We start from the raw sequence: 7,828 nt of genomic DNA on the forward strand, positions 1-7,828 counted from the left end.
GTATCTGTCGGAGCAAGTTGCTCCTGTGCAGACAACTAATCACAAGCTTCCTGTATCCATAGAAGAACCTTGAAAAGAACGAAGCCGAACGAAAATGAACATAAATGGTGGAATCACTGCAAATCTGATAGAACTCGCGGTGTAGCAACAAATCTGGAACACAAACCAAGCAAGCAAAGGAGATTCTGAGAGCGACCATGGCAAAGTCTGAGGGGGCAGCTACCTTGCCTGCATGCGTGTGCTGCGTTCTACCCGATGCCGCAAGGAATGGTTGCATCAAGCTTGCAGGGGGGCTGGGAGATGAAATGAGCTAATGTGCAGTAGTCTGCTTTGATCCTAATGTGAGCAACGAGGAGTGCCTCCTTTCATGCTAGTAACCACTTTTGCAGTTTATTACTCCCAAGCAAGAGTGTTTGAAATATAGCCACCTGTATATATCGATTCAAATGGTCGATTGATGCCTGCCGATATCTAAGACACGGGGCTTGCGCGATTATCACCCGCCTTATTAAAATTGTGAACCATATATGATAACTAGCTTACATACTCTCTGGTCCGGTGAGGGAGAAAAAGGAAAAATAAAAGCAAAACATTGACAGCTGTGGGATTTGAACCCACGCCCTTTCGGACCAGAGCCTAAATCTGGCGCCTTAGACCACTCGGCCAAACTGTCGTTCTTGCACCTCTTTGTAAATAATACCGAGTTAGATTTCCTTGCCCACTTGACCCTGAAGGTCCAGCAAAGAGGAACTGCAGCCCGAGCAATCGACGATGCCAAGTTGAGAACGTACGTCCAGAGTCCATGCAACACAATCGCGTCTGACGACTATCTTTTCTCCCATAAACTAGAATCTGATCCAATCATTAAACTGGCCCCTCCAATAATTGCCTAGACCAGGCCTTCTAATCTGGCGTAATTAAGAATCAAGTGTAGGCAAAGACTATATGCGGAACCCACAGGATCCTAAAATTGGTCCAGCCGACATAGCAACTCTTTCAGTGTACCTTGCACATCTCAACCATTATGTGTTATATATAACACAAATGTATCTCAAGGCATATTAGCTCCTTGCATCTTGAAGATTTATTTTCGCATCTCTTTCTTCTGACTTTCTCGTTATCTTGATGATCAGAACAACTATAATAGGTGTGCCTTTTAACTTGTGTGTTTCTCTTCTATGCACCAGAGCTCTATTTTCTTCTCTTTCAAGCACAAGAGGACCGGCCAGGCGAAACTAAAACAGAGACATTATTGAACATAAATATCAAAATAGTTATATATCAATTGTAAATACAATATTTTGGGTATTATTTTTTTTTGTCAATGTCTACTTTCGGTGACTCTATCAACTTGTTTCTTTTTTATTTCCTTTTTCGTTACTAGATACATGCTTTCTAAATGTCATGTTATCACATAATAATAATTGGGTACAAACAATCCTAAAAAATAAAATAAAAAAGTCATCAACAGTTGACAACTAGTACATAACTGTAAAAGAATCGAATCAAATAAATTAAATCATCCGGTTAGGAATTAACCCTAAATTAGATTGAGCATAGGGACCATATCTGCTGGCGATCAGGGGGAGAAGAGGGAAAAGGAACGAGCGAACAATAGCTTACCGCAATCGAGGTTGGGGATTAGGCCTTCGTCAATTTTGGATGATAGATCTTGAGCTTCGAGAGGAGAAAGATTGGGTGAGTTGTTGCAGACGCATCGTTTTGGACGGAGACACAGAGAGATCGAGATGAGGGAGGGGAATGGGCAAAGATCGTGATTGTTGCTGCTGCTGGGAATTAGGATCGGTTTGACTGAGATCGATGATGACATGACTACAGTACTGTACGATCAGGTTTGTGCACGATGCTTCATTAATTTGGAAACAATCCATCATCCATGGTTTGGGTAGATTAAGTTACTAGGTAATGTAACGTTGAGCCTTAATCTATTTGTAGATTTGGAGACTCACTTAGACTTGGTTGCTACTTGTTAGTAGACTGTGCAACGTATAAACTTAGACTGGATTGATAGGTAGCAGGATATGCCGATACATATGCATACCTAGTTAGGCCCCCTGGATTTTGGGGTGCCAGGGTGGTCGCCCCGCCCGCATGCCCTGCCTCAGGGCCGACCCTGTGCACAACAACTCTAGTTTTCAGTCTTGTTCTTGTTCTTTCACCCACACGAATTTGATCTCTACTGAGCTACCCCTTTAGTGCCCGCTCTCTCATGCAAAGTCCTCAAGCAAGGGCTCATATTTATAGGAGTGATGAAGACTTAATGATTAATAATTAAAGATTTATTGGAGATACGGTATATCTTGAAAATATATTACTATCGTACACATGTCCTTTATCCGATACGATAAGTTTCATAACCATTATGATATAAATAAGACATGTGTCAATATCGTAGATAATTCATCATGTTATAGATGAAAACTATCCCTATATTAAGAAAGAGTCCTCTAGATATGTGAAAGCAATACAATTTGAATATATTATACTCGTAGATTCTAAGTATGGTATGACTCCTCGACCTAGCAACATAACGAGGGGATGGGTATGTCCAAGCTGGAGGATCAAGACAAGCCAAAAGCTAGACAAGTAATACGAAGCAAGCCTAGTCAGATAGAAGTATAAATAACCAATTGAGATTTACAGTGGATTTGAACCACTATTAGATTTATCTGACAAGAATTTCAGGACTTAAAGCAAGAAAGAACTTATCGAGATCTTTAGGATTAGATCTAGACACATCTCTATTGTAAATCTTTTCCTAAGATTAATAAAAGCATAATAGGACATAGAGATATTATTCTAAGAGAGACTTGAACCTGTATAAAATATTATATCATCCTCTTTGATATGAACAATTGATGATCAGGTATCCATGTTAGGGTACGGGTAGGCTACGCTAGTATAAATCAAATTTTTCTACCGTATTCAACCAGAAAACCATACGAGCAAAGGTTCATAGATTATTATTACTAGACGCACAGGACAGCGAAAAAAGAGTTGGAGCATTCCAGTCCACACATCGCGCACGTCAGTGTAAAGTAAGTAGTCAATCTTATCACAAACCAAACGTCTTGTCATCGTGTCCTCATCACCGATCATCACTACATCAACAGCAACAACACATCTACGGTATTCACATGTATATCTCTCCTGTTAACGAGGTGGCCAGAGATATCTCTCATGTTATCTTAGAGAGGCAAATTCTATTTTGATCATAGTATAAATAAAAAGCTTCACGAACAATTCACGCACTTGTTAATTAATATAAATGATAATTATATATGTAGTAGAATAACATATTATTCTAAACATAGGCGTGATATAATAATCACTACTATTGTCTCTAGAACACATCACTAATAATCTTTACTTTAAATAAATATTTGTATAATAAGAAGGTCGGTAGCTAGCTAGCAGTGCCAATCAAGAAAGCAGAGAGTAAAATCTTGTGACACGCTATGACTCCAAGTTAATGCATGCATCCTGGATGTCTTACTGCCGAAGGTAAAGAATCAAGTGGCAGTCCAAAGTTCCTGACAGAAGGTAATGTTTTCGCATTCAAATTTTTTAATCTATTCATTCAATATTTCCCTTTTTATTTACCCTGTGCATGTGTAGGCGTCTAGCTATGTGAATGCATCGATCATTCATATACTTACCCATCCATATGTGCGTGCAGTAGTATCTCCATTGCATGGTCACTACTTCATGACCAAGGCAATAGCTCCTGGCACGTGCCAAGACCTTCGGTACATGCAACCATGCACTTTCATTCAAGCCTCACACAAGCTTGCTTAGCACTAGTGCATGTTCTTAAGTCACACACAATATTGTCTCAATTATTTGTGTTTGAAGAGGGAGAAGAGGGTATATTTTTGATCCATGATTCTTAATCCTTTAGTCTAAGCAATCATCACACATAGATGTTGAGAAAAAAAACGTGAATTTTAATGTTTTTGGGCTTTTCCTCTTTGTTGGTTTTGCTGGCTTGTTTGTCTCTATGTGGCCCAAGCCCATGATGAAAGAGCATAAATCATCAACTCGGCTAGGGAAAGAGCAGAGAACAAGGGGAGAGGAGGACTCGTAGAAGCCATTGGAGCAGCGATGGCGCAACTGTCTCCGGTTCCTTCGGGATCATGGAGCTGGAGGGTGTGGTCATTGCTCCCAAATGAGGTCGGCTCCTTCTCCCTCGAGAGAGTAGAGGAAAACCCCTTTCCCCCCTCCATTTTGCTTACTTTTCTCCTCTTTCATTTTGGTCATCACCTTTGATCTGGAGTCACGCTCGGCTTTGGTGATTCGGTGATTGAAAGGATTAGGTGTAGAAGTCATGTGTTGGTGTAGATCGGAGATGTATGTGTCGAGGCTTGCCCGCACGCGCCGACGCGCTGCGGTGAGGCTCTGTATATCCGTCTTCCTCGCCGATGACAACGATGGCGAATTGGATTTCTAGGACAACGACTTATTTGCCATGTCTTGCCTCGATTGATTTTGTTTTTTAGCGAATTTCTCTGTGAGTATAGCTCCTTCTCTTCTATGTTCAAAACAGTATGGTTACATATGTGTTAATGCTCGATGATAAATTAATATATTTATATTGGACAATTTACTGAGTACACTAGTTTATACCTACGAGTTTCTAGTTTTGTGATATGTGCGGGAACCCCTGGTGATGTTGGCTGGTGGTTCTCTTTGATCTGTACTTATATGCCTAGACACAATTCTTGTGTTGGCTCTCTAGTTGGTTACTTGTTGTGATTTTGATCTCTGGATTATGTGTTTTTGTTAGTTCAGAGATTGCTTATGATAATTGAATCTGGATAAAGAATTTGATTCAGCTTATTTGTTAGTGTCAGTACTTGATTTGGATCATGTTGTTCATTCTCTATTTTTTGTCTCGGCGGCATTTTTCTAGTTCTGTTCAGAATAGGTGCACTCTCTTGAATGGTACAATAGCATGATCCATGATGATTTTGATTGTTTTGAGAATTGAATCAAGGTTCTGGTAACTTGTTAAAGACTTAGTCAATTGTCCAAACAATGATGTTTTCAATTAAACAATTAGGGAGGCAGGACTTTGATTGTCCTGGTGCCAATTATTATACTTTCACTGAGAGCAATTTCACAAAAGAAACATATTTGTCGTTCGGTTCATGTTCTGCACATGATATATGGTATTGTTGTTCCAAAATTACTGTTATTATGCCCCATATTCATGTGTAAGGAATTCTTTTGTTATGCTTTTGTATTTTTACATGTGGAATAATATCTATGCTCATATTATCGTATTATTTTCAACAATTCAGAAATCCAATTTGCTTATGATATGGCTAGTTCTAGCTTTTCTACCCTACCACCGTCATCCTCGGATGTGATTAAACCTGAAAACTTCAATGGAACTAGCTTTAAGCATTGGCAGGCCTGAACGAGGCTATGGTTGATGGTGCTCAAACTTATATGGGTCCTCACCAAAGAGCCGCTCGTCCCTCCGGGGGAAGCTGTGCAAGATGAGATCGAAAAAACGCATCTCGACGCGTTAAGGACCCGTTGGGATAAGGCTAAAGGCTAATGCTTCAGCCCTAGCATATCTCTTGGTTGTCCTATCGAGCGGGCTCTTCGACGTCTATGTGAGGTTTAGGAAAGCACAGAAGATGTGGTCGGAGATGAATGACAAGTATGCTGAAAGCGACATCGATAATGAGTCCTTCATGGTGGCCAGTTACCTAAACTTTCTTATGGGAGATGGCAGATCAGTCATGGAATAAATTCATAAGTTGCAGCTGATTGTGCGAGACTTAGGGCAGTATGGTTGTATCCTCCCTGATAATTTTCAGGCTGATGCCATCCTAGCTATGCTGTCCACTTCTTGGCATGATGTTGTCACTACGCGTCGGCACTTATAGCAGTGTCTGACTCTTGATGAGCTCATCACTGCTATAAATGTCGATGAGAAGTCTAAGGCAGGCTATGGTGGGGTTAAGGCGCCCACTCATGCTAATCTTATCGGGCACAAGAACCATCATGGGAGGAATGTGAAGAAAGAGAAAACAAAATCTAGAACTTCAGGATAGAAGGCTAATGCGACGGCCGGTGAAATCGGCAAAGGTGACTCCACTAGTGGGGCACAAATGTTGGATCCGTACTGATGAGAAACGGAGTCTTGGCAGCAGTACGTGGAGTAGGACAAGTGATCCTGAAGTTGACTCCTGACAAGATTTTTGTCCTTAAGGACATGCTGTTTGTGCCTGCCATGACCCGTAATCTAATCAGTGGATCAATGTTGTGCTGGCAAGAAATAAAGTTAGTTTTTCAGTCAAATAAAGTAGTGTTGACCAGATGTGGATCATTTATAGGAAAAGACTATGATTACGGAGGCATGTTCCATATTTTTATTCTTGACAGTTCTACAAACATTTTTCTACTCTTCATATTGTAGTAATAACATTGATATTTGGCATTCTCATCATTGTCATATTAATAATAAAGCAATAGTATGTTTGAGCAAGATGCATCTTATTCCCTCATATAATTATGACAAGGGTCATAAGTGCGAGGTGTGTGTGCAAGCCCAGCATCCTCGCAAACCATTTCACTCGGTTGAGGAGAGAAACACCACACCACTTGAGCTGATCCATTCTGGCCTTTATGAGATGAAGGGAATAATATCAAAGGGTGACAAAAGATACTTCTTTACTCTTATAGATGATGCTACTAGGTTTTGCTATATATTTGTTTAGAACAAAAGATGAAGCATTAGAATATTTTAAGATCTATAAGGCCGAGGTGGAAAATCAATTGGGGAAGACAATAAAGAGACTGAGATCTAACAGAAGTGAGGAATATATTTCTAGGGATTTCTTCAAGTTCTGTGAAGAAAATAACATAATCTACGAGTTCACGCCACCTTATTCACCACAGGCCAACGGAGTAGCCGAGAGAAAGAATCGAATGATTTGCCGAACTTTTAAGAATAGAATTTATTCAAATCCTGTATATCAGATAACTTTATAAATTTACTCAAATCCTGTATATCAAACCGATAACTACAACATTAAATTTGGTGAGGATTGTTGAGAAAAAAACATGAATTTTAATGTTTTTGGGCTTTTCCTTTTTGCTAGTTTTGCTGGCCCGTTTGTCTCTGTGTGGCTCAAGCCCATGATGGAAGAGCATAAATCATCAACTCGGCTAGGGCAAGAGCAGAGGAGAAGAGGAGAGGAGGATTGACGGAGGCCATTGGAGTTGCAATGGTGCAACCGTCTCCGCTTCCCTCGGGATCATGGGTCTGGAGGGCGTGGCCGTCACTCTCAGATGAGGTCGGCTCCTTCTCCCTGGAGAGAGTAGAGAAAACCCCCTTCCCCCCCCCCCCCCCCTCTATTTTGCTTACTTTTCTCCTCTTTGATTTTGGTCATTACCTCTGATCTGGAGTCGCGCTCGGCTTTGTTGATTCGGTGATTGAAAGGATTGAGTGGAGAAGTCCTGTGTTGGTGCAGATCGGAGTTGTATGTGCCGAGGCTCGCCCGCACCCGCCGACACGGTGCAGTGAGGCTCTATATCTCTGTCTTCCTCGCTGACGGCAATGACAACGAATTGGATTTCTAGGACAACGACTTATTTGTTGTGCCTTGCCTTGATTGATTTTGTCTTTTAGTGGATTTCTCTGTGAGTATAGCTCCTCCTCTTCTATGTTCTGAACAGTATGGTTACATGTGTGTTAATGCTCGATGATGAATTGATATAATGAGATTGGATAATTTACTGAGTACACTAGTTTATACCTGTGAGTTTCTAGTTATGTGATATGTACGGT

The 7,828-nt window shown here is 40.7% G+C and overlaps 1 non-coding gene across 1 annotated transcript; it reads right to left on the reverse strand.

Moving 5' to 3' along the window:
• Window positions 1-593: 593 nt before the first annotated feature.
• TRNAL-UAG (transfer RNA leucine (anticodon UAG)) lies at window positions 594-673 on the reverse strand. Its single transcript has one exon. It is a non-coding gene; the product is annotated as a tRNA-Leu (tRNA).
• Window positions 674-7,828: the final 7,155 nt, after the last annotated feature.

This window comes from Phragmites australis, chromosome 7 (genome assembly GCF_958298935.1).
Source record: "Phragmites australis chromosome 7, lpPhrAust1.1, whole genome shotgun sequence".
In the NCBI taxonomy this organism is placed as follows: domain Eukaryota; kingdom Viridiplantae; phylum Streptophyta; class Magnoliopsida; order Poales; family Poaceae; genus Phragmites; species Phragmites australis.